Genomic DNA, 27,000 nt, shown 5'->3' with positions numbered 1-27,000 from the left:
TCCAGGGACCCCCAGGGGTCCTTGAGGGAGTTCCAGTGGGTCCCCAGCTAAATTATAGTTTGGAACCAAATGGACCCTTATGGGTCTGTAACTCTGAGAGTGTACAAATGGAACCAAATGGACCATCAGAGTTACATTAACATTGATTTTACAATATGAATTGGGGGTCCCAGAGATAGAAATGCCATTAAATGGGGGTCTGTATACTAATGCATGTCAAACTGGTACTTGAAATTAAATGGGTTGAGAATCACTGTGTAAAAATCTTCTCTTATGGGGGTCGCTGGCATATATTTTATAATGGGCTGCTGATGTTGTTATGCTCATTTGGAAAACAAAATTCTACTTCAAAAGTTGTGGATAGCATACCATATAAACAATAAGTTGAAGGGAAACTTCAACTTATTGCTTCGACTTATTGCTTCAACGTATTGCTTCAACGTATTGCTTCAACGTATTGCTTCAACGTATTGCTTCAACGTATTGCTTCAATTTATTGCTTCAACGTATTGCTTATTTCAAGATCTCAAAGATCTCAAAGGTGGCAACCCTAGTGACCACAGTCCACAGATAAGAGGTACTATATGTGACTCAGTATTCCGGATACTTGTGCGTGCGTAAAAGCTTTGCGCAAGCACGTCGCTAAAAACGCACTAAAAAAGATCTACAAACTATCAACGCGTCGCGAAGTGACGCGTTGATAGCTTGTAGATCTGTTATTTTCGCTACGTGAGTGGCAGCTGTGTGGATTGTGGGCGGGACAGGAAACGACGCAGACACCCAGCAGCAGGAGCCAGGGTTGCCATGTCCGCTTAATATAAGTGACTTTGTGGTTTGAGCTCGTTTTTCTACGTTGTCATTTACAAGCAACTTTAGAGGGAAAAAAAGCAGTTGATCAGGAGGTAGGGTGGCCGCATCATGGCAACCAGAAGGTTCCCAGTTCGATCCCGGGCTCCCCCAGAGTTCGTGTCGAAGTGTCCTTGAGCAACACATTGAACGAACCTCTAATTGCTTCCGATGTGCAGCAGCAGGATGGTGCCTTGCATATTTTACTCCACCTGTGTGAATGGGTGAATCGTGAATGTTATGTAATGATCTATGCCATGATTGCCATCAAAATGGACATCCCAATAAAAACCTGTCTTAAAATACTGGACTCTGTCTCTGTGATAGAACCACTTTCTTTCTATGGTTGTGAGATCTGGGGATCATTAGCAAACCAAGACCTCGAAAAATGGGAAAAACACCAAACCGAAACCCTACACACATAATTCTGCAAATCCATTCTCCAGATCCAGCTGAAAACACCAAATAATGCATGCAGAGCAGAATTAGGATGATACCCACTCATAATCTAAATACAAAGGAGAGCACTTAAATATTCAATTCTACAACCACCTAAAGGAAAGTGACCCAGATGCACTCCATTAGCCTGGGTTCCAGCCTGAATCGTCCATAACAAGGCACTCACAGTCTCACACACAACAAAACTCTAGAGAGATGCCCCCTAGGCCAGCCGGCCCCGGAACTCTTTGCACAAACACAGAGCCACCAGATAGAAAACCCATTGAACTAAGCCAAATTATGAAACAGCAAAAGGAAAGCTACCTGACACATTGGGAAGAAGCAACACAAAAGCAGAGTAAACTAGAATTCTATCTGGCACTGGACATAGAATACACTGTGGCAGAATACCTGAGCACCGTGACCGACGATATAAATGGTGCATTTATAGCGCCTTTATAAGCTGTTCACTCTATACCCCTGAGCCACTGCTGACTCAAAACATTGAAAAATCGTAATTGGTACAGACTCAATGAGCACAGTCTTGCAATCAAGAAAGGCTGTTATAGGCAGACCCACTGCACACAAAATGTCCTTAACCATCTGTCTACTCAGTAGACAGATGGTTAAGGACATCATGTTTCCACTTCATTCAGTAGACTCTACTGTACCAAGACAATAGAGACACAGACTTCCCACAGATTACAATCACCTGCACAGAGATTTTGAAAACATGACTAATGACAAAAAAGTCCCATATATGCTGGGCGAAGTACAACAATGTCCCCCATGTCCCTCACGCGAGGATATCACACTCCACGTCCTGCCGACTACACCAGACTGTAGCCAAGCCCTATTGGCATGACAGGTTGTGCGTTGGTCTGGCGAGTGGGAGGCCCGGGTTCAATCCCTGCTTTCCCATGGTTGATTTGTGGGGTGTATGATGTCACTCCTCTCTATATAACATGATCTTGTTAGGCCTAAAATGCATTCATTGTGTTTCTATAGCTATATGAGTCATTCGTGCGTATAGCTTTTTCTTTTATGGCTTGACCCCTTCTTATCGCTGCTTGCAGCTATATTTAGTATTTAAGATAATCTATTATCTTGGACTAGGCCTTTCCTAGCAGTCTTAAGTTTGACAGCAAATTCTGATTTAGTCTTAGTCTTTTGAACACACCATTTAGTTTTAGTCCTGAAATGGTATAGTCGTATAGTCTAGTCGTAGTCGACTACATTACATATTAATTAGTCTCAGTCAACAAAACTTTCTTTCCCAGTACTTTCCTACAGACCTGGTCGCTTGTTTCTCTCGCAACGCCCCACAACCTGGCAACGCCTCCCCAGCAGCAACGTGCCTTGCCTTCCAGCGGAGAGAGAACAGAAGAATGGATGTGTAGTGTAGTGTGGTGTTCTCCTCCTGCCTAACAAACATGAACACAACAACACACAACAACCTCATCCTGTACATCTAAGAAGGCTGTATATATTGGTGCTATTATTTTCTTGTCATCATCATCATCATCCGTGCTTTTATTGGTATATTTCTCTGGATCTTCCTCTCTCTGTCTCCCGGTGGGAACACAACAGACCTCCCTCCTATCGGATTCCCGTTTGGCTTGGTAAGTGGATTAGATCATTTTTCCCTATTTATTTTTTAATAACCCATCTCCCGTTGGCCTGATGTGTTGCTGTGCTCGTTGGGGCTGATGTGCAAATGGATGCGGCATGTGTTTCTTTTAGGAAAACTACAATGAGAAAGGCATGGCCTTTAATAGTGTGATAAATGCTTGTTAATGCCGTGGCAATCAGAGAGCCCATCCTATCCTCCCGTGGAGAGAAAGGAGAGAGACTGAGAGAGAGAGAGAGACATAAAGAGAGAGAGAGAGAGGCTTGTAGTGAAAAATAGATACTGTGTGTGTGTGTGTGTGTGTGTGTGTGTGTGTGTGTGTGTGTGTGTGTGTGTGTGTGTGTGTGTGTGTGTGTGTGTGTAACAGAACGTAAACATACGGTCCTCTGCTGCAAGCGACTGTTTGGAAACATTGTAACGGGTTGGCAAGCAGCTGCTTGAATGGGGGGGGGGGGGGGGGGTTTGTGTGTGTGTGTGTGTGTGTGTGTGTGTGTGTGTGTGTGTCAGTCAGAGAGAGGGAGAGAGAGAGAGAGTGCGGCCATCGGACTGTGCTTTCCTTGGGAGAAAGAAAGGGTGCGTCTGTCTGTCTGGGAGAAGTGAGAGAGTCAACATGAATGGTGATGGTGATGGTTGTTTTCTAGCTATGTTGGCTGAATGCATTTTTTGGGGGGTGGGGGGGTCTGTGACTCTGTGTGTCATGCATGGGGGGCCTTCATTTTTATCTTGTGTCCCCCCTCTCTCTCTCTCTTTCTCTGCATCAGACACAGAACAGAAGCGTGTAGGATCATTCATGGCTGGTTGCTCCAGTATAGTCCCCACCCTGTTTTATCACTGCTGCTGCCGTTTTTATATTAGCATCCTGAATGTATGTATATATTTATGATCATCATGTCCTGCTATTAAACAACCCTCCATAAATCCATTGTCATGATGCACCGAGGAGGTGGCATTTAATTAAAAGGGGCGAGGCTTACTCGGTCAAAAAATCCTCATTGATAATTTAACGGGAGTGTAGTATGAAAGCAATCAAAACCATTTAGCTTGCATTTGTTACACTCCCCTCATCATCTATGTCAATGTGACAGGGGTCTTCAACAGAGGGTCCGGGACCCCTAGGAGGTCCTCAGAGTTACATCAGGGGGTCTTCTGTTATATCTTTGTAGGCATAGCAGAGATGTTTTTTACATTAACAACTTGAACCCTAGCATCGCTATTCTGAGCTGAACTTTAGCTGAAGTGCTGCAAGGCTTTGTGAGCTTCTAGATGGGCTATTTTCGGCAAAGAGGTGAAGGGTAAAGTTTATTAATAGTATCGATGCTGATATTGCACGTTAACGTGAATCCGACATATATACACTGATGACGGCGCTGTCAAACGAGGCTATATGAAGATCCATGGTATGGAGTCTATGAAGAAGTTTAATCTGCAACACAGTTCTATAGAAATGATGTACTGGCGGGGGTCCCTGCTGTCACCAATGTGGATGTGTGCCCCTCTTCTGACCGACAAAGGGCCCTTTCTGCTTGTACCGCGGGCCTCGCCTCTAGTGTTGATGTGTTTATAGACAGACAGTGTTGATATGTACTGCTGCTACTAATACTACTAGCGCTGCTAAAGCCGCAGCATGTGGACGCCTTGAACGAGCTTAAATGACAGTTATCCTATGTAATCCATAATCCATTTAATGGCTGCCCTGCAACAAGCTACTGTCACACGCGCACGCACGCACGCATGCACGCAAGCACGCACACAATAATCAGATTTGAACTGGGGACCCTCCAAAACAATCATATTTGAACTGGGGACACCCCACCCTGACAAGCACTTGGAATTATAGGAGTTCCGAGTTGAGGCATGACATTTAGTTTAACTCGGTTCCACAGATAAATATTGTGAAAATAGCCGAACTACACGCTTGCAGATCGGCTATTTTCACAATGTTTGCCTCAGTTTTACGTCATATTTGGCCAATCTGGTCCGTATTGAAAAGGTCACTTTAGAAAATGTGCAGATACCCTGTATATACAGTACACTTGTTATACTGTATGTTGGGTTAAGGGTTTGTTTACTCTTAATCATCTGAGGACACACACACACACACACACACACACACACACTCTGGAGGTAGAACTAGAAATCCTTCAGCACTGGGAGGTTCCGCTTGGTTCCAGACGCTAACACTGTAAAGATAATGGCTCTTTACTTGACCGTAGGGAGCAAGGGTCATTTGTACAGGGCGATAGGACTTAGGACAGCCATGCCACTGTCTGTCTGGCTGCCATATGGGACCCATAGCTAAAGTAAACAACTCTCTGCGTGCATGCGTGCGTGCGTGCATGCATGCATGTGTGCGTGTGTGTGAGAGAGTGTGTGTTGTAGCCGGTCAGTCAAGTCAACTCACCGCTGGGCAAACTAAAGGACTGTATTTGTTTTTATATATCCTTATATTTATGTTCTTAAATTGTGCAGATACCCTGAACACACTTTGTTCACTGTTGAGTGAGAAAACAATGTTGCACATTAAGCTAATCCTCTGGGGAACCCCCTGCAAAATAATTTGTGGACCCCCCTGGGGTTGTCCCGACTCCCAGTTTGGGGAACCTTTGGTGTAGTGTATAGGGTGTTTTCAAGTGGCTGGAAAATCCAGATTTGTTTTGTTTAACGTGAGGAGGACAGACGCAGTTGTCGTGACACAAGCATAATGAAACGAAGCACAGAAGCTGTGAAAATAAGTCAGCCGTTCCTTTCTGTCGGCTCCATAATGGACCGTCTGTCCGTTTCCTCCGAGCGGGCCGGGCCTGATCTGCATCCACAAAGCAGCGGTGGCGGGCGGCAGCACGCTATTCTGGTTCTGTGGTGGAGAAAAGTACTCAACGTTTTTAGTAAAAGTATCAATACTCCAAATACTCTGTTACAAAGTATAGACGTCCTGTATTCAAAATGGGCTTGAGTAAAAGTACAAAAGTAATGCCATCAATATATGTACTTAAAGTAGCGAAAGTAAAAGTACTCACTGTCCCATTTCAAGTTTTCAAATGTATAAAAATCTTTTGAAAATAGCAAGCTTGTAGATCGGCTTTTTTCAAATTGGTTAATGTATGTTGTAATAATAATCAAAATCTACAAAGTACAGTAACTAGTAAAGTTTAGAAATGATTGTAGTGAACTTAGTAAAAGTACAATATTTGGTTCCGAGATGTATTGGTGCATGTACAAACAAAAGTAAATGGAAAATGGTAATGCTCAAAGGAAGTAGTACAAACACCTCGACATTGTACAGTACTTGAGTGAATGTACTTTACTTTCCACCACTGGACGACAGCGGAGTCACAGACAGCCCTAACAATGTGACTCACTGGCTTATACAGTGCAGTTAATGGCTTTGAAAATAACCACTAGCCCTTTTGGCCGGCACCCCCAGGCAGGCACATGCCTTAAAGCCTATTGGATTGTGTTTTGCGAGGGAAAAGACGCAGACGGAGCAGGAATCAGGAGTCGTGTTGCATCCATTGTCTGGACCAGAAAGAAAACGCATAGCGGAGACCATGAAAAATGAGCGAAGACCCTAGGACATTGTGGTAGCGATGATGTATTGTTTATTATCTTTTTCCCTTCCTTCACTTTAAAAGTAAACTCTAGCTCGGCTTTCCTGCGGCTTTGTGCGCAAGGGCTGAATGCACTTCTTAAGAAGTTAATTATTCAACTGGCTTGTGGAGAATGCAGGGGTTTCAATATTTATATTTGCTCGTGTGGTTAGAGTTGTGATGAGTAGCTGCGATGAATGGATCTATTCTGGAACTTGTGGTTGGTTTGCCAAATGAACGGCATGGTTCAAAGCAGGCCTATTGTTGTAATGCAGTTAGTTACAACAGCACGGAAGATATGTCCTGGTGATAAAAGACACGTTATTTAAAGCTCACTTAACTCATTACAGGCCCGGAGTTAATAAATGCATTAGTAGTCACAGAAGGTTTATATATCCAGTAGGATCGATCCCCCGAACCGCGCAAACACGCAGGTTTTCTCTGTGCTTCCACAGAACATTTTGGAAAAATGGAGAGCCAAAGAAGGAAGGCGAGATAACACGGAAGTCAACAGTACAGTAGTAACAGTAATAGTATAGACAATACCACGGTAAGTTTAGGAATACAATTAGGTTTAGGCATTATAGTTGTACTGTGGTTACTACTTACTTTTAGGATTAAAGGTTAGGTTTAGGCCTAGTTTTACTGAGGTTACTTTTAGGATTAAGGTTAGGTTTAGGCATATAGTTTTACTTTTAGAAATACCTGGTGGCGACCATTCTGTGGTTGCCGGATTTGACCCGGGGGGAACACGATTTGGTGACGAACGTTCTTTGTATTCGTCTACAGTGCATCTGTGGTATCACTCGCCAAAAATAGCTGATTTACAAGCCATCGGAGCACCTCGTTGTCGTCCTACTGCAGTAGTATAAATATATAAGTATAAATTCAGCTTAAGTGAACAGTGTACATGTCTGAGAAATCATGTCTCAGATGAAACGGCAGCAGCACTAACAATGGAACTCCCACTCGCAGTCTGTTGATGTATTAGCTCCACTATCTGGATGGCTGGATGGCATTCTTGGGCAGCCGGTCGGTCCGCCATTTTACTCCCGAACAAGATATTATCTTAGAAACTACTGGCTGGGTGGGATTCCTCTAGTGTCACCAATAACTAACGGGGAAGGCATCGGTGGCGTTTTAGATTTGAGCTACTATATCGTCTATAACCTCAAACTGTTACTTTTTAGTATTCAAATTCAAAAGCAGCAAAAGTAGCAGAATGACAAGACGAAGCGTGTCGCTTTGTGCCGCACTTCGAGCTTGAGGATCTGCTACGTTTGATGCTTTTGTGTGGCGCTGTAGTGTGATCAAGTAGGTTGTCAATTTACGGGGAAAAATATTAAAATATGGAGAAATTGGAGATAAGATTTTTCTGCCCGACAGCAACAACAGTATAGCAACATATAGGTTTCCAAGAAAACTGTTAGGATTTAGAAAGACATTTGGTAGAATCGGCCTCTTTGCGGGTTGAGCCAAAACAAAAAAAAGGCCACTTTTCACCCGTGATATCTCAAAATAGAATGGGGTGGATTGCCATGAAACCTGCTGAGCTCATTCATGCTCCCTGGAGGGTGAAGCATCCTCTGTTGCCTCGTGGCTCAAATCACACAACATAGCCGTCTTCTCTGCTCCAGTACACTACATGTATTTATGAGCACAGGTACAGCAGCATGAGACTGTACACTACGGGCTGCAGCAACAACAGACAGTACATGGTTTTCTCATTAATGTCTCCTTGTTCTTTATTTATTTATTTTTTGTTGCTGTGGACAAGATAAAAAAAGAGCCTCTTCTTCTTCTCCTCCCTCCCACCTGGCTGTCATCTGTTTCAGGTGCGCTTTATTTATTTGAGATGATCCGAGAAGGGATTAGATGAGAAGAGCAGTTGTCAAAGACATTCCAGGCTTCAGGAGTGATCCCTGGAGAGAGAGAGAGAGAGAGAGAGAGAGAATGCTGAAGACTATTCTTGATGTTTGAGAGGTCTGTCTGTAATGACCGATGTATGCCCTTTTTTATTGATTGAACTTTCAATTAACAGTTTGCTAAAGGTACAGAGGTATCATTTTTCCCGAAAACTGTTTTTGAAGATATCTAAATGGGTTAAACCTGCAGTCAAGTCAGTGAGTCGCGTGAGTTCCAAAGCTATAAAGTGTGACCGCATGCCCCCCCCCCCCCCCCCACCCACAAGACAACCCACTCCCCACACAAAGCATCCATCCAGGGGCCTGTGTGGTGTAGCTTACCCAGGTTGAGTTACCGCCCGGCGAGGCGAGGTGGGAAGGATGGCACTTCAAACGCGGCCCTTTAACTTAACACACCATCATAGGGCCGCCTGCCAGAGGGCACCGTGCTGAGTCACCTGATAGGGCCGCTGGCGGTGGGTGGGAGGGGACCACCGCTCCTCTGTGTCACCTGATAGGCTCGCTGGCGGTGGGTGGGAGGGGACCACCACCACTCCTCTGAGTCACCCGATAGGTGTCGAGGAATTCTGAGAAGTAAACGTTTAATACTATCCCTTATTATGGAAGTATAACTCTTCTCCATTAGCTGTATTCTGTGATTCTGCCTAAAGGAATAACGGGGGCCCGTAGGCTTTTCCGTCCAGTCATTGGTCCGACATGAGGAAAACGACCAGATTAAGGTTGGCGAACATGCGTTAAGGTTGGCGAGCGGATTAAGGTTGGCGAACATGCGTTAAGGTTGGCGAACATGCGTTAAGGTTGGCGAGCGGATTAAGGTTGGCGAACATGCGTTAAGGTTGGCGAACATGCGTTAAGGTTGGCGAGTGGATTAAGGTTGGCGAACATGCGTTAAGGTTGGCGAACATGCGTTAAGGTTGGCGAACATGCGTTAAGGTTGGCGAGCGGATTAAGGTTGGCGAACATGCGTTAAAGTTGTGCTGCTCTGTGGGACTGCTCATCCTTAGTGAGGATTCACATGATTTGTTTTGTATTATTATTATCTATTTTACTTCCTATACTGTTCTAAGACAGTATAGTGACTGTTTCTTCAGGTTGTTATCTGAGCTAAACAATCAACAGACACTCATGTGACATGTTTGTTTCCTATAGTTGTAGCTGTGGCCAGGTATAAAAACATGTTCAAGGAGCCAGACTGGGTTTCCATTGCGTTGACAGGTTCATGTAAGTTTTGACTCCTTTACTCGAGTAAAATCACTCATACTGTTGTCTGAATTATTGTCTTGCGTGCGTTATTCCACCTGGGTGTAGTCCTCCTAGTCCACAATTATTGCATAACCACCTGATCGCAATTATGTGAGATAATCGCAGTTATCTTTACATAATCGTCAGGATCGTGTCTGTATAAATGCGTTGAAAGATAATACTTTTTTAAAGTATTAAATTAAGCAATATTACACGAGAGCATCACTGAAGTGGCAATAATCACGTTAAACCACACCCTCAATTGCAATATTGCAATTCTACAACAGTTGCCCTTAAAACTAAGAAAATCGCTGAAAAAAAATATTTTTTTAATGACAGATGTAGTCACTACGACCACAAATGTCCCAAGAATCTAGCTAGCCTAGCCACCGAGTTTGCTAGCGCTCTGGGAAAACAGAGCAGCTGAATTATTTGTTTTGATTAGGTGGTGAATGATGCTGGATTGATCCACGGCTAGAAGCCGTTTCAACCAATCAGATTATATCCTCGAAACGACCTGTTTGATTGAATATTGATTTGTTGAATATACAGTAGGCCTACGTTATGTTGGTAAATTGGTACTGTTCATTGTCAGTTATTTCTTTGTATATTTAAGTTATCTGCACTGCTGAAGGCTTTGGTTTACAAAGTATGAAGCAAAAAGGGCAAACGGAAATGTCATTCTTATTTATATGTTCAATGCCCAAAACGCAATGAATTCGTTAAGTATGTCAATTAATCGTCTGCTAAAATGTCACGATCGTGACAGCCACACCTCTGTGTCTGTGTCTGTGTGTGTGTGTGTGTGTGTGTGTGTGTGTGTGTGTGTGTGTGTGTGTGTGTGTGTGTGTGTGTGTGTGTGTGTGTGTGTGTGTTTGTGCACGCGCGCACACGTTTTTAACCCTCGCCACACAGACACGTGGTGCCTGCCTCTCTCTCTCTATAGGTCCTTGTTCCGCTAACATTTTGCTGACCTTTCGGTGGAACAGCTGCTGCTGCCATTTGAAAACAAAGAGTACAAATGTCTGGACGCCAGGCCGTCTGCCTGAAGCCCTCCGTCGGGCCGGGAGTGCCTAGTCCCCTCCCTGTTGGCCTTTTCACGAGGACATGCCTCTGAACATGATTGTTCCGAGGCCCAGATAACGGTCGTTCATAAGGTGTGGCTGTGCGTCGGTTTCCGTGATTTTGATGGTGGACACAGCAGTTGTCCCTCAAGTTACCCACCCTAGGGAGGGAACTGACATAAACACTCATGGAGGTGACAGGTCCCTCAGCCAATCACCTTTTAGGGCCCCCGGCCCCCCCACGCCACTAGATGGGTGGTCAAGGGTCCTCGTTGTCCCGGTCCAGAATCTATCCATGCCCCAGTGCCCCGCCCACACTCAAACACCTGGGGTGTGTGTGTGTGTGTGTGTGTGTGTGTGTTGTAGCCTGTTTGGGTCAGGCAGAACAAGGGCACCTCGCTTGTCAGGTGCACTCAAGCGACATCTTACACACACACACACACACACACACACACAGAGAGAGCGCGTGCAACCATCTATTCTAGACCAAAGAGCAGTGAGTGCTGAGTGACCTACAACTGTCTCTTCTGTGTTTCATTCTCCCAGAGTTAGTAGGTCGCACACCCAAAATAGCCGATCTGTACGAGCCTGCCTTGCGAGCTTGTAGACTGGCTACTTTCGGCACGTGAGACCAAGTCAAAATCACCCGTATCATCCCCTGTGGTTGTCGTTGTTTTCCAGGTATTAACGCTGCGTTGTTGTGTTTTTGTCTCTGTGACCTGTGTTTGCGTCCTTGTCTCATGTGTGTGTGTGTTCGTTCACACCTGGTGTGGCGTTGCCTCAGTCTGTTTTGATCCCCTCTGGACCTTCTCCGTTTCGTGTGTGTGTGTGTGTGTGTGTGTGTGTGTGTGTGTGTGTGTGTGTGTGTGTGTGTGTGTGTGTGTGTGTGTGTGTGTGTGTGTGTGTGTGTGTGTGTGTGTGTGTGTGTGTGTGTGTGTGTGTGTGTGTGTGTGTGTGTGTGTGTGTGTGCGCGCGCGTGTGCGGCTTGCCTTATCCAGGTGTTTATCACTGACTTACTGATTTGTGGCAGCTGGCTGTTTTGTCACTGTGTGCACTCACTCCACTCGGCCCTGATGCGCCATCCTGTGAGAGGGTTATCTAATAGTCCAATAAACAGGCTGTACACTTAAAATTATGGATTCACAAGATCTGGCATTTATTGATTGCCCACAATTATCCCAAAGTTGAATGGTCATGTGATATACATATGAACAGCAACGACATATATGAAAGCAAATACGACCTGTTACATCACGAATTCGGATTCGATCATATCAGTCCACAGATTTGGGGGCCCCGCGAAGCGCAGGCCAGAGAGGTTGTCTGACCTGGAGAATTCTGACGTGTCACTCTCTGCCCAGACAATATATAGAAATCTCTCTGTCACTCCGTGACCTTGACTGCGCGCAGCTCAGAGGCACACTCTGAAAGTAATGGTAACTGCTTAAAGGGTCTACTTTACCCCACCAGCCCGCATGGACAATGCTTGCATCAAAAATGCAACAAACCAAACCATGCCATTGCGGTGATTGTAGTTTATCCAAGATTCAAGATTTTCTTTATGTTCATCTTACAGTACGTGCATGTACGCACATTTAATAGGATTTAAACAGGAATAATTATCCATTAGGATGCATGAAACAAAAGGAAAACAAATGACACATTATACAGTTAGGTCTATAATGCAGAAGAGAAAGAAAAATGAAAAGTAGCTTGATCAAAGGCAAACATGGACAAAGAAATACGAGACCAGGATTCTGGTCTCTAAACTGCCTCCCCCTGGCCAGCCGGGGCGCCTGATGGAGGGGAAAGGAATAACGTTGGAATAACGTGTTCCTTCCACGTGCTATGTCCAACCAGGGAAACTCCCCCCTGTTAGGTGTAAAGGAGCAACTTGGACACTTGGCATGAAGGAAGCATGAGTTAAGTCCGTTGCTCTCCCCTTGTCCCCCATATATGGGGACTAGGTTGGTGGAGGGTGTGTAGAGCCCAGGATCACATTAGATGATTGACACAGGGGTGAAAAATGGGTTACAAAATCGTGGGATAAAAAATATATATTAAAAAAGAAAATACGAGCAGCAGCAGCCCTGTAGTTTTTCTGGGTTTGTGCGTTTAGGTACACACCAATCACACGCTACGACGAGGTCCAATCACTGGTGGTGGCATTACTGACCATTTAACGGGAAAAAGGGGGATTCTGGGGATATAGGCAGGGAATAAGGTGGATGCCGACCTGCAGATGAGCCTCGCCGTTTTGAATGTGTTAGAATGACACGGCCTGATGCGAGAAGCTCCCTACTTCAGTCAAGGACATAACAGCGGAAATAGCAGATCTTACCAGCAGATCTCCAAGCGTGTTGAGCTTGGTTTTTAACCCATTCTGAACGGGAACCCATTTTGGTGTTGGCATCATGTTATGCTTTAGCTATTGAAAAATAGCAGATCTACAAGCTCATAGCGCGCCACCGAGTGGCGCGCTACGAGCTTGTAGGTCTGCTATTTTTGAAAAATCGAAGAACAACTGACATTTTTAGAATCTGATCTCAGGTCAGAATGGGTTAATCAGACCAGTGTGTGTCCAGTGGAAACCTCGTATGAATCTGATCTCAGGGTGGGCACACGACGCAGATGAGGCCCGACTGAAAGCCAAATAAGAGCTCCACTAAAATAAACTGCAGAGGAAGTATGCAGGGACAAAACAAGCCCCCCCCCCCCCCCCCATCCCCACCGGTAACCCGATACCACCTGACACCATGTGTCATGTCAACAAGGAAGTCCATGGCTTCTTGTTTTGGCGTGCATGCTCTTGTTTTGGTGTGTGTGCTCGTGGATTACCCAGAATTCTGGAGGATCAAACGTATTTGCATAATTTTATGGATGTGGGATCCTAAATGAGGGCAAAGAGTCGGTGAATGACTTTACAGCGCTAGACAGTTGGAGCGGGTTCAAATCCTGACTGGCCAGTTAAAGGACCACTTCACCACTTTTCAACCTATCTTCATATAATAGGTCCTCACTAATAATCATGATAAAATCCTCTCATCGTACGTTTTGTGTTTCTTTGTAAATGAACGCCCTGCTTGATCATACTGCACTGCAGCGTCACACCAAAGCATCAAAAGTAGCAGATCCACAAGCTCGAATACGTGGCCGCGGAACACGGTGCAAAGTGTGTCACGTTTTCCTTCTGAGCTTGTAGATCTGCTGCTTTCGCCACGTTTGAATTTGAATCCTGAAAAGTAACAGTTTTGGACATAATGTGGTTTCCACCCGACAGAGACGAAGTGTATTATTGAACGGATTTTCTTTTCCCCCTGATTTACGATTGATGTGGACAGACTGAAACCACACCATGGGACATGTGGACAGAGACTTTAAATACCGTGACGGGCGTGAGAGGTGCTAACACACACACACACACACACACACACACACACACACACGTGGGTTTAAACGTGGGCTTAAAGTCACATAAGACAGTCCATTAAGAGAGCGGTTAAGTTGCCATTGTTTGCCTTTCATCCGAGAGGGGATTTCACCGGCACACTGACGCTGTAGAAATCCGAGAGGAGAGGACCCCGACGAGCCGAGGTTCAAAAAGCATTTGATCCTATACATGTGGTTCCGTTATCGTCCGGACCGTCTCTCTGTGGGCATCGTGTGATTGTCAAAGCAAGCAGCACCTCATCCACAACACCTGTATAACCCCCCCCCCCCCGCCTGAAACCGATCCCTGCATCTGAGGGCCAACCGTCCGTGTAATGGAGGAACCGTCATGCCCAGAGGGGGGGGGTCGACACTGACCGCAGCTCCACAATAACCACCGTGGTTATTGCTCGTTTACTACGAAGGCTAAATTATATAATTGCGTAAACTGAAACTAAAATAAACGGAAACTAAACAGAATTGCATGCAGGACTTTGTGACTTTAGTGTGTGTCATGCATTCTTGACTCGGACGCTATCTTTTTCAGCTTCTAATAAATCAACGCTTTCCTCATTATATATAACCTGAAAAACTAAAACTACTGCGCCCCCTACTGGTACTAATAAGTCATATACTCGTGCTCAGGGCCACATAGCCACATAGGTAGGCACGACATTGCTGGTTGTAGGAGGGGTTGCACCACTCAAAAAGACAACTATAATAACTGTGTTTCCAACTGTCCTTATGAACTGATAAGAAGTGCAGGAGCAAGGCGACTACGGGGCTAATGGCGGAGAGATTGATTTATGATCTGCTGTGTCTGTGTCTTCTATTGTGACTGCACCGTGCCTTGCGGGAGTCGTAGGGAACACAGTCCCGCAAAGAGCCGGAAAAGGCCTTCTGTTGACAGTGATGGGTCCTGTTTGATGGACAGACAGACAGACAGACAGACAGACAGACAGTATATAATGGCTCTTTGTTGTCGAGTGCTTCCTACTGGGAACACATGTCTCAGTGCGGAGGCTAGCGAGGCGCTAACTCAGAGGAAATGTTAACCCATTCTGACCTGAGATCAGATTCTACAAATGTCTTCTACATCCTGACAGCTTTCTGAAAAAGCTGTGTGTCTATGTCAGTCGTTCTTCGTTCTTCAAATTTTCAAAAATAGCAGACCTACAAGCTTGTAGCGCGCCACTCGGTGGCGCGCTATGAGCTTGTAGATCTGCTATTTTTCAATAGCTAAAGCATAGCATAATGCTAACACCAAAAGGGGTTCCCGACCCAAAATGGGTTTCTGAGAGAGAAATGAGCAACTAGATCAGAAGCGACAAACACATTAAGCACTTTAGTTCAAACCTGTATCATGCATCGGGTGTTTGAAAATAGCTGATCTACAAGCTCACAGCGCATCCCGTTGCGTCACGTTCACTTTGGGAGCATTTTAACAACAGCACAACTCTGGTACGAGGGTCCCTTCTCTCTGGCACAAACTGTTTTCAAATGGGCATGAGCAGACATGGCAACACTGACGTGTATGTGCTGTCTGCCACACACACAGCAGCTTGGAAAATATGCATTATTGACTGGGGGGGATAAATGGGCCTTCCAGAAGAGGGATGGGGAAGAATTTACTTGCTACTTTACAGATTGCTTTCAGTCGCTCCATTTTGCATCCCTGATTGGATTAAGCCCACCCAATGCTTACGTCAGGGCGTTCCAAATGGCTCCTGCCAACAACAGATATAAAAAAAAACACTTTTCTTTAAAGCGTGGAGGAGGAAAGCTCTCTACAACTATTTATTTATTTAGTTGATTTGCACAACAGAACATATGCCAGTATACTTACACATACATAATATATAGCCTATTACTTCTTTACAATAGAAAGATGACCGATGGTTAGTTAGTTTTAACCTAGCACCCAGGGAGGCTTTCCAGCGTTGAAGCACTCGGCCCTAGTGGTTAGAGCGTGAACTGCGTGGATTCATGACCGGGAAAACCCTGTGCAGCTGGGCTTTGACATTGAGCGCTCGGTTGCACTTCCGCCAAAATGTGGTGGTCAAATGCGGAAGTAGAAGGTTCTTCCGGGTGCTTAAAACGCCACTGAGCAACTTCCACTGAAATGAATAGCGGGTGGGGGGGCTAAGTTGGCTAACGCTCCGGTTCAGTCTCTATCCTTTTATTACTGTATGGTTTTAAACAACTATACTAGGCCTGGTGTACTGTACTGCGGTCCAACATATGATCTCTGGTTCTTCTCCTGAGCGACATCTGACCCTAAATGACCCCAGCTTGTGTGTGACCTCCCCCAAAAAGACCACTTTCTTTTCACTCTACTCTCCCCCTCGCATCCCAGATCTGCTGCTGCGCCATGGAATCTTAGCAGGTGTGTGTGTTCTCCGTGGCCGCGAACCCCCATCTGATCTGAACAAAGTTTTGTGCCAGGGCCAACCAGAAGAGAAGATTTGTGTGAATAAACGTTTTCCAGATTCCAGGTGTATAAGCTTGTAGATCTGCTATTTTTGAGAACTATACTGTTCTAAATCCTAAGAGTTTTCTGAAAAAGTGACTTTAATTGAAACAAACAAACACACACAGGTCCAAGCGTGCAGTGTTAATTTAACTTAAGACGGAGCTGTGCATTTTTCACACTAAAGCTAAGCTAACAGTGTGCGGGTCTCAAATAGACTGCAGTGTTTCTCCTCTCCGCAGCCCACTGTGAAATGCCTCCTCCGCTGTGTGCTGACCGTACGTCCTGCCCCCACATGTGGACCGTCCCGCTCGGACGACCCCGCGGTTTGTGTGTAGTGCTGTTTTCCGCTCGCTGACCTCGGGGTCAACATTCCTCCCAAATCCGCCAAGGATCCCGTCTTTTATCCCACCAGTATACAGTGGGGTTCCCGCAAACAACATGTGAGAGCCAGTGTTGCCACGTATGCTTATTATCAGCCACTGGTTTTTTTTTCTCCCCTTGCTTGCTTGCTGCTTGGTCTCATTTCTATAGTGTAGTTGCTTATTTGGGGCTTGCTGTGTAAATGTTGTTTAAACCCAGTGGTTCTTCTCAAATATTTTCGTGTCAAGGAATCCCAATTGAATATATGTATTTGTCTGCAGACCTCCCATCCGAAAATGTTTTATGCCAGGGACACCCTCCCCCCCTCCCCATAGGTACAAGATGAGCGTTGTTAAATGTTTCAAAAGGATTCTACTCTTTTCTCACATTTTCTTCAAGATTCTTTTTGAAAAGCTCACATGCTTGTGTGAGCTTGTATCGGCTATTTTTCAAATAGCCAATGTATACTAGGTTTAAAGGGGCTTGTGTATGTAGCCTATAGTCGCTTCTTCTGGGCTTGTTTTCATAGACCCGGTTGCTTGTTTCTCTCTGAAAACAGCAGTGCGTGAGGCCCTTCTGGGTCTCCATGGAGGTCTGTGTAACGTCACAACACAGAACACACGCCAGTGCTTCTTAAATGTTTTAATTTCAAGGACCCCCTGAACTCTCAGAGTTACACACTCGTCTGTTCCCCGAGGGTCCCTGGACCCCACTGTCCTAGATTTTATTTTTTATTACACACCATATCGGATCGGTACTATACTCTGTATCGACTGATATCGACTGATTAACTCATTTTGTGCCTATAGGGTGACTTGACTTGTGCCTCCGTTTTGAAATGTGTATAACATTTTCAATGAATCGATCAATACACAGGTCGTGAGTATTGGAATCGGTATTGCTGCATCTCTAGTCCTCGCTCTGAGAAGACTTTGAAGTCTTGACTTATAGACCCCATGCAGCACACAGTTAAATAATGTTCTCCATTTGTAACTCTTGAGAGGGTTGTACCATGGTATAACCCCTATAGTGCGTCGCAGTCCCGCCCCCCGTTCAGAACGACGAGTGGCCCAGGAAATGATTCTCCATTCATTTTCTCCATAGGCTTTTCAAAAAGTATTTACATAAAGACGGTCACGCCGCGGACAAAGCCAACTCGGATCGTGACAAATCATGACAACAAACACGATATTTTGTGCCGATCAAATGATTTGAAAGAAGAAAATAAAGGCAGGATACAACACTTATTTGTTTTGTTTTTCTTCTTACTAATTATTTGATCGGCCCAAAACATTGTAATTATTGTCATGATTTGTCACGATCCGAGTTGGCTTTGTCCGCGGCCTAACCGTCTTTAAACAAATACTTTTTGAAAAGCCCATGGGGAAAATGAATGGAGAATCATTTCCTGGGCCACTCGTCGTTCTGAAAAGGGGGCGGGACTGCGACGCTCTATACGGGTACATCTTGTACACCCTCAGAGTTAAAAAGAACACTCTGGTGGTATTTTTTATTATCTTTTTTTTTACTGTGCGAACGGGATACCGGCCAAAATGTGTGGAAAATTGATTCCAGACTTCAGAGGATCTGAGGAATCTGGACTTGATTTAGTCAGTTGTCAGGCCCTTGAACTGTGGTCCCATAAGGGACGGTATAACACTGCATGTAAGCCCTGTCGCCTATACACGGAACACCAATCAAAGTGCACTCCTCCTCCGCTCTGTAAACACACGCTGGTTCTCTGGACTCTACAGCAGGGCTAGTGATACACATCAGGGAGAGGCCTTGTGTGCAGTTGTCCCATTCTGACCTGAGATCAGATTCCAATGTCTTCTACATCCTGACAGTTTTCTGAAAAAGCTATGTTTCTATGTCAGTCGTTGGGGTGTTGGGGTCCCCGGAAGTTCCCAGGCCCACAGGAACGCGTGCCCAGGGCGCCGGCCCCGCTTCCGGCGAGCCACCCCGCCTCCAAAACTGTCCAGAAATGACAGAGTTACAGTGCGGGGGTCCCCCAGGTGGTCCCTCTACTGTACTGTACTGTACTGTACTGTCACACCCGAAATCATCATATATACAGTTAATATGTGTCTGTATGTTAGGCTGTGCAACAGTGACACTTGGTGGTGAAAACCAACCAAACGCTATTTTCGTGCTCGGACACAGCCAGCCAGCCATGGACACAGCCAGCCAGCCATGGACACAGCCAGCCAGCCAGCCAGCCAGCCAGGGTCACACATAGCTGTCTATAGGAGTGGTTTCACCACTCAAAAATACAGTGCGGCATACATCTCTCCCCGACGTACTCCATATTAAAGTTCTCAGTCGCCTCCACCACTGATTGCAACCATTTGGATCCCATAGACGCCTGGAAGCACGTTGCACAGTGAAAACAGCCTATCTACAGGCTCTCGATGCGTCACAGACACATTTGTAACACGAACAGAAGGGGAAAAAATCCAGCATTACAACATTGTTGTTCCTTCGAAAAATGAAATAGAAATAGAAAATTAAAAAATATATATATTGTTAGGGTTAGGGTAGGGTCTGATATTTATTCCTGTAAACCATGTTGGCTTTTATAGGGCCGACAGTCAATCCTGTAGGTGTGTCTTCACCTCGATTTAAGTTCAACTTCAGAAGCATCTTCCATAAAGTCTTAAAAGAGTCACGGATATTTCATGCTTTTGTATACAAGCCGTGGTTTTCTCAGTGCTGGTCGGCACTGGCAGTGTGTGGAACAGCAGGAACAAGTATATTACTACTAAAACATCATAATGTCACATAATGTGTTAATTAATTATTTAGGAAACAGCACTAGTAGTGTGTGGGTGTGTGTGGGTGTGGGTGTGGGGGGGGCAGGCTCCATTCACAGTCACAGTAGGACTTGGTCATACAAGCCATTTTCAGCCGTGGGATTTTATTTAGCTTTTTTGCCCCCACCCCCCAATTCACCCAGTTCAAAGTCATCTGGTTGGGGAGGACACAGCTGGGCGGGGTGAGCGCCCGGCTCCCTCTGGAAGCAGCGGCATGCGGCGACGAGAGAGAAGAGAAGGAAAAAAACACGATGAGAAAGTTAAAAAAGCCAGCGAACGAACGAGAGGTTTCGCCTGGTGGAAGAAACCACCAGTGGTGGAAAGTACATTTACTCAAGTACTGTATTTTTGAGGTATTTTTTTTGTGTGCTTTACTTTAGTATTCCCAATTTCCAATGCCTTCAAAATGTGGTACTTTTACGTTTACTTACATTTACTTGAAAACTGTACTTACTACTAGTTACTTTGTAGATTCTGATTATTATTACAAAACATATTCTGCCATTTGAAAATAGCTACAAGATCACAATGCGTCGCACTTGTGAGCTTGTAGATCTGATCTGATATTTTCAAACGATTTTTATACATTTGAAAACTCTGCATAATGACTCCGTACTTTTACTTTTGGTTATTTTACTCAAGTACATTTAAAATTCTGGACTTCTACTTCTAACGGGAGCATTTCTGTATTGCAGAATTGATCAATACTTTTACTTAAGTAAAACATTTTGAGTACTTTTTCCACAACTGGATGAAACCACAGTGTGGAGGGAGAGGTCACCACCGCCCAACATCCATGAGGTTTTATTGGTTTGTGCACGTGTGTGTGTGTGCATGCGTGCGTGCGTGCGTGCACAGAGCAAAACAAGCCCACCAAAGTGACGGTCGCGTTACAGACACTGATACACATATCTGTTCGTTTTAGCAGTCATAATGTTGGTGTGTGTGTGTGTGTGTGTGTGTGTGTGTGTGTGTGTGTGTGTGTGTGTGTGTGTGTGTGTGTGTGTGTGTGTGTGTGTGTGTGTGTGTGTGTGTGTGTGTGTGTGTGTGTGTGTGTGTGTGTGTGTGTGGTGGGAAGGGCCAGGGCGGGGCAGAGGGAACACTGTTGTGGACTGATGTGTGCAGTGGTGCCAGAGTTTACGAGAGGAATAAGAGCAACCATGGTCTATGAAAACAAGCCAAAAAAAGGGCACTTTGAACCTCTATGCATTGAAAATAGCAGACCTACAAGCTCAGCGGAGGATTGGAATTGGGCGAGAACCGGAAAGAGTGTGCATGCAACGGGTTCACGGGGTTCATGAGGAGAACAGGAGGAGGGGGGGTACAACAAGCAGCGCTGCGTGAGCCCACCGCAACGTCACCCCAGAGAATGACGGCTCGGAAACATTGAGGTCATCCTCGGCCCGTTTTCCTCCTCTCCGCCGACATCTGTGGAAGAAGCCAGTCAATTCAAAGGAGCTTTATTGGCATGAGAAAACATACGTTTGTGTTTTTAAAGGATAGTCGTCCTTTAGGGTCGTTGTATTCCACTGGCGAACATTGTTTTATCGCAACATCTCGCTGCGGTTTTCGCACTTCTCCATAGTCAGTCAGTCGGTAAGTCTTGCCGCGCTGCGCTGCTTCACATGGTCTATATAGGCTGTCTGCATGCTGGCCGGCCTCTCCTGTTTCAAATCAACTGGCTGCCATGTAGGACACAGTCTGAGCTAGAAACGGCACCATTGACCTGTAAAGAGCTGCAAAAAAAATGTGTGTCTACATGGCGTGCGTGACTGCATGCGTGCGTGCGTGTGTGCCTGCCACACGTATTACATAATCGCCCTAATCGCAATTATTTGAGATAATCCAATCTCAAAGTGAATATATACATTAAAAATGAATAAAGCTATTCACGCAATTCACGTAAAATGTCATAATCATGCCGGCAGGGCACTGTGTCTGTGTCTGTGTGTGTGTGTGTGTGTGTGTGTGTGTGTGTGAGTGTAGTGCACAGTATGTGCATGCATGGCAGCAGCAGTAGTAGAGTAGACAGGCAATCTCTCTTGCCAGATCTCATTGACTAATACCCTGGCAGCGCTGCCATGGCTAACGGGGGGTCCCTGGTGCTGCGTTGGGCTGTAGTAGTAATCTCTCTCTCTCTCTCTCTCTCTCTCTCTCTCTCTCTCTCTCTCTCTCTCTCTCTCTCTCTCTCTCTCTCTCTCTCTCTCTCTGTAATGTGTGCGTGCTCCAGTGACCTCATCTCTCCAGTGACTATACTCCTGATTGGTTAGACAGACCTCCACGTGCCACGCAGGCCAGTCAGTGATTGGTCAGACCTCCACGTGCTACGCAGGCCAGTCAGTGATTGGTCAGACCTCCATGTGCTACGCAGGCCGGGCCAGTCAGCAGAGACCGCCATGTCCGTCTGGCACTGCAGTGTCCCCCCCCCCCCCCCACACACACCCCCCGCTGTGGGCAGATGGGGGTGCGAGGGTGTTTGGGTGAGGGTCCATGGAGGGTTCAGAGTCGGCAAGCTTGAGGGACACATAGGGTAGGGTGTTTGGGTGAGGGTCCATGGAGGGTTCAGAGTCGGCAAGCTTGAGGGACACATAGGGTAGGGTGTTTGGGTGAGGGTCCATGGAGGGTTCAGAGTCGGCAAGCTTGAGGGACACATAGGGTAGGGTGTTTGGGTGAGGGTCCATGGAGGGTTCAGAGTCGGCCAGCTTGAGGGACACATAAGGTTTGGGATCCGGAAGAAGTGGAGGAACCAGAGGATCTGTTCCATCACATTTTGGAACCGTTTTCTGGGAAGTGCTTTTATCTACGCTGTCAGAGCTGGTTATGTGGACTTCTCTGCACGGATGGATCATTACTACTACTCGCTACTCACTTAATCTCACTCAAATATATATTTTTTTTTTGCTGCGACGCAAAACTGGCGGCACTGTTTTTCTGACTGACTGACATTCTTCTTCCTTCCTTCCTTACTTCCACGGAGTCACATGGGCGTCAGTTTCCAATAGGAAACGTGCACGTGTGTCACGTGATGTGACACAGGATTTCTGGGTATTGTAGTTGAAGTTTATGCTCACTACTCTATACAGAGCTGTGGACCGAATTAATCTAAACATATTAATAAAAAACGTCGTAATCTGAGTGGCCTCGGGGGCACTAGACGCCTTTTCACGTGGTAATCTGGCATTTCTATCTCTGAGACTCCAATTTATATCGTAAAATCAATGTTAATTTAACTCTGAGGGTTCCATTTGTACACTCAGAGTTACAGAACCATAAGGGTCCATTTGGTTCCAAACTATCATTTAGCTGGGGGACCCCCTGGAACTCCTTCAAGGACCCCTGGCGGGTCCCCGGACCCCACTTTAGGAACCACTGTCTTCGAGGGAACGTTTCACATATTCACCTAGCGTAGTATTAATGGGTGCCGTGCCCGTGGTGGATGATGCAGGAGTGACCTGAGCACCCCAAAGAGTTTGAGAACCTCCGGTTTAGACGGAGCTAGGTCGCCTGAAACCAGGAGAACTTCTGTGATCTGTAAACAACACAAGAGAGCTGTTCTGTCATATCCGCTGCTCTGAAAAACCTTCCTTAATTATTGTGGGAAAGGCGTGTGCGTGTGGTTGTGTGTCTGTGTGTATACAAACTGATATGCTACTGTGAAAGAAACTGTGTGTGTGCGTGCGCGTGTGCGTGCGTTTCATTGCCCCTAAAGCCCATGGGCAGGCGTCCAAGGGGACCTCCACTGGTCATCGTGGGAACATTCCTGACACTGCATTATTCCATAATTCCCTCCATGTGTGGCTCCGCTCCCCATGGCACGGAGCGTGGAGAATCACACCAAGGAGCAGCGTTCAGCTTCTTGTAATCACAACCAGACCTGTGTGTGTGTGTGTGTGTGTGTGTGTGTGTGTGTGTGTGTGTGTGTGTGTGTGTGTGTGTGTGTGTGTGAGAGACATCGGTGAAGTTGCCCCTCATATAGCGTCGTGTTAGTGAGTTGTTGTATTCTGTATAGCAGAGGTATTATTTTATTTACACCCCTGGCTGTAAATAATGTTTTCATCCACAGCACCCCTAAATGACATTGTTACTTTGTAGATCCTTACATTCATGTCATTTTACGGTACATAGCCTAAACATGTAAATCTTCTTTTTGTTTTAAAGATTTGTTTTTGGCTTCTCTGCCTTTTATTGATGGTATCAAGTGAAGATGGACAGGAAAGAGGGAGAGAGAGAGAGAAGGGGAGAGACACGAACACGCAACGCAAAGCCAGGCCAGGCCAGAGCCTATATGTGGCATGTGCCTGGACCACTTGGCCAGTGGGCGCCCCTAAATATGTAAACCTTTCCTCCCCCTAGAGATACAGTGTGTCACGAGGAAAACTTGAGAAAATTGTAGTTTCCATTTAGGACAGATTGAAAATAACATCATACTTGACATTTTAACCACTTGAACCCCAGCATCCCTATATTCTGGGGGGAACATTCACCAAAAGTACAGTAGAGAAGGGTGTGTTAATTCTTTATGAATGTTTTTGATTGCTGCAAATCGGCTGCACCATTTCTGGTGCCATTTCACCAAATTCACCATTTGGCTGCACCAGAAATGGTGCAGCCAAATGGTGAATTTGGTGAAAATCCTTCAGAATAAAGGCGCTAGAGTGCCAGGCAGATGAGTGAGATTTTATTCTGAAAACCCTTTGCCCCTCAAAAAACCTTCCATTACTAGTCTTCCATTTTCCATTACTAGTTACTACATGGCGCTAGTAAGTCTGATCTGTTTTTAGAAGCGTTTTGTACATTGTAACCGACACACACACACACACACACACACACACACACACACACACACACACACACACACACACACACACACACACACACACACACACACACACACACACACACACAGCAGTGACTTCCTCCCTGACAGGACACAAACAGTGGCGTTAATTTGTTTTGTTTCACCCAGTACCAGCATATACTTCCTCTTTTCCGTTTTGAGCGCTGTGCTCTGATTGGTCACGCTCAGTGTGTGACGTCACGTCGCACCTCTCTTTGAGTAGCGAGTCAGTGTGTCAAACCTGTTTTCAGCCGGTACTGGATTGGAAGAGTTTTGTTGTATCATTTTTGTAAAACTCTATCAAGGCTTTGGAGATATGCAGCAAAGAGCAATAAACTACTTGTCTGGGGGGAACGTTTACCAAAAGTAGTTCACTCTGTCTCAGAGGAGTGCTGTGGACAGTTCAGAAACATTTATACTCACTGTGTCTCAGAGGAGTGCTGTGGACAGTTCAGAAACATTTATACTCACTCTGTGTCTCAGAGGAGTGCTGTGGACAGTTCAGAAACATTTATACTCACTCTGTGTCTCAGAGGAGTGCTGTGGACAGTTCAGAAACCTGTCTACTCACTCTGTGTCTCAGAGGAGGGCTGTGGACAGTTCAGAAACATGTCTACTCACTCTGTGTCTCAGAGGAGGGCTGTGGACAGTTCAGAAACATGTCTACTCACTCTGTGTCTCAGAGGAGGGCTGTGGACAGTTCAGAAACCTTCCTAACAGCAACATGCTATCTCCGGGAAGAGAAGGGATGTAGTTTCTATTGGATTGGAATCCCCATCGATGATGTCACTGGTAGGCAGGCTTCTGTAACTGTCCACTGCCGGACCAATGAGACACAAGAGTGGACAGAAATTCCGACATCTTATAAGTGAGGCCAAACAAAAACCAGATTTTTAATGTTGAGTTATCACTGCATTGCGTTACAAGGCACATTCCTATTTACCGGCATGTACTTTGCGGTATAACAGTGTCTCCGTTGCAGCCAGCCATAATCTCACTCTGTGCACAAATGCGTTGCAGGGATCAATACTAATGCACCTCCTTACCCAGGTTTGGCTTTGAAGCCATCAATCGATCAACAAGCCCCCCCACCCCCCCACAACCTTACAACAACGCTCAGGGTCACCGCCAAACCACTATCTTGTTCTAAAGCTCGCATTAAGATGACGTTGTGGTGCTCCTGAGATCAATACACTGCCCGGTGTCCAGACATTACTAGAGGAGCACGTCCTGGCCAGCTGATTTGTTGTGAGCCGGTGTTTTCGGATCTTTTCCTCCACTGCGAGGTTGAGGAGGGGCTGGGGACGGGGGCGTGTCTCTCAGGCAGATCGGCACGTCGATTGGTTCCTTCCGCCGCCCGTCGTGTTGCGCAGCGTTAATCACGTGTGGTGGTGTGATGTAAGGTTCTAAAACCTTTTTGCCTTTTCCCACAACCTCAAGTTTTGATATGCATTAGCTTACAGTATTCATACTTTAGTTCTGAGTTTTGCCTTTATTTGGATACTACAGTGGAGGAGACATGGGGTAGAGAGAGACGGGAAGCAGCAAAGGCCGTCGGGCTCGGGAATCGCACCCACAACTCGCTGTCAGGATGCAATAGACTAGCCTATATGTGATATGTGCGCCTTAACCGCTAGGCCATTAGCTGAACTCATTGCGTTTTCTTTTCTTAGTTTTTGAGTGGTGCAACCACTCCAAGGAACAGCAATGTCCGTGTTAATGTGACTATGTGTGTGGCTATGTGACTATGAGTACCAGTAGGGGCAAAAGTGGCGCTGTTGTGCCAGAAACAGAGAGACAGAGATACTGTAGTGTTGCACTGTTGCCTAGTGCTAATTACAGAGAGAGAGAGAGAGAGACAGGGGGAGAGGGGAGTTGCACCACTCAGTTCACACAGGTGTGATTTTTTTCTTTTCTTTCCACTTGGACCCCAATCGACTCTGTAAATTCATCAGTGATAATGTAACTCTTGAGTGTACAAATTGTACCAAATGGACCCTTATTGAACCCAATTTGGTTCCAGAGTTACAGACCTGTAAGGCTCAATTTGCTTCCATTTTTACGAGCACTGCTTTGAGCACTGCTTGTAGAGTAGGATCAGGAATGTTCACATCACTTATTAACCTTCACCTCATCATCCAATCAGACGGAGATGTTTCTGCCTCATCCTCATCCTCTTCATCACCAGACATTGGTGGCCATTAGGTGGTCCATCTCTCTGGCGTCTGTGCTGTGGTCTGGTCTTGTCGGAATCTTATTTGCGTAGATATTAGTCTGGAATGAAATCCAGAGTGAAATCCAATCACAACTGAGACCAAATCTGCTGAGAGCAATTTGTTTGGGGGGAAATTGCAGATTC

At 45.7% G+C, this 27,000-nt stretch overlaps 1 protein-coding gene across 1 annotated transcript in view; it reads left to right on the top strand.

The window, feature by feature from the left end:
- The first annotated feature begins 2,674 nt into the window (after positions 1-2,674).
- Positions 2,675-27,000, top strand: part of raph1b (Ras association (RalGDS/AF-6) and pleckstrin homology domains 1b) — a 95,686-nt gene continuing 71,360 nt past the window's right edge. Inside the window, 1 exon segment of the mRNA XM_083758534.1 lies at positions 2,675-2,906. The gene's annotated coding sequence lies outside the window, so the exon portion shown is untranslated.

Source organism: Protomyctophum parallelum, assembly GCF_964188405.1.
Source record: "Protomyctophum parallelum genome assembly, chromosome: 23".
Lineage (NCBI taxonomy): Eukaryota > Metazoa > Chordata > Actinopteri > Myctophiformes > Myctophidae > Protomyctophum > Protomyctophum parallelum.
Note: the sequence above shows the minus strand (reverse complement) of the source record. Positions and strands in the feature narration are given on the sequence as shown.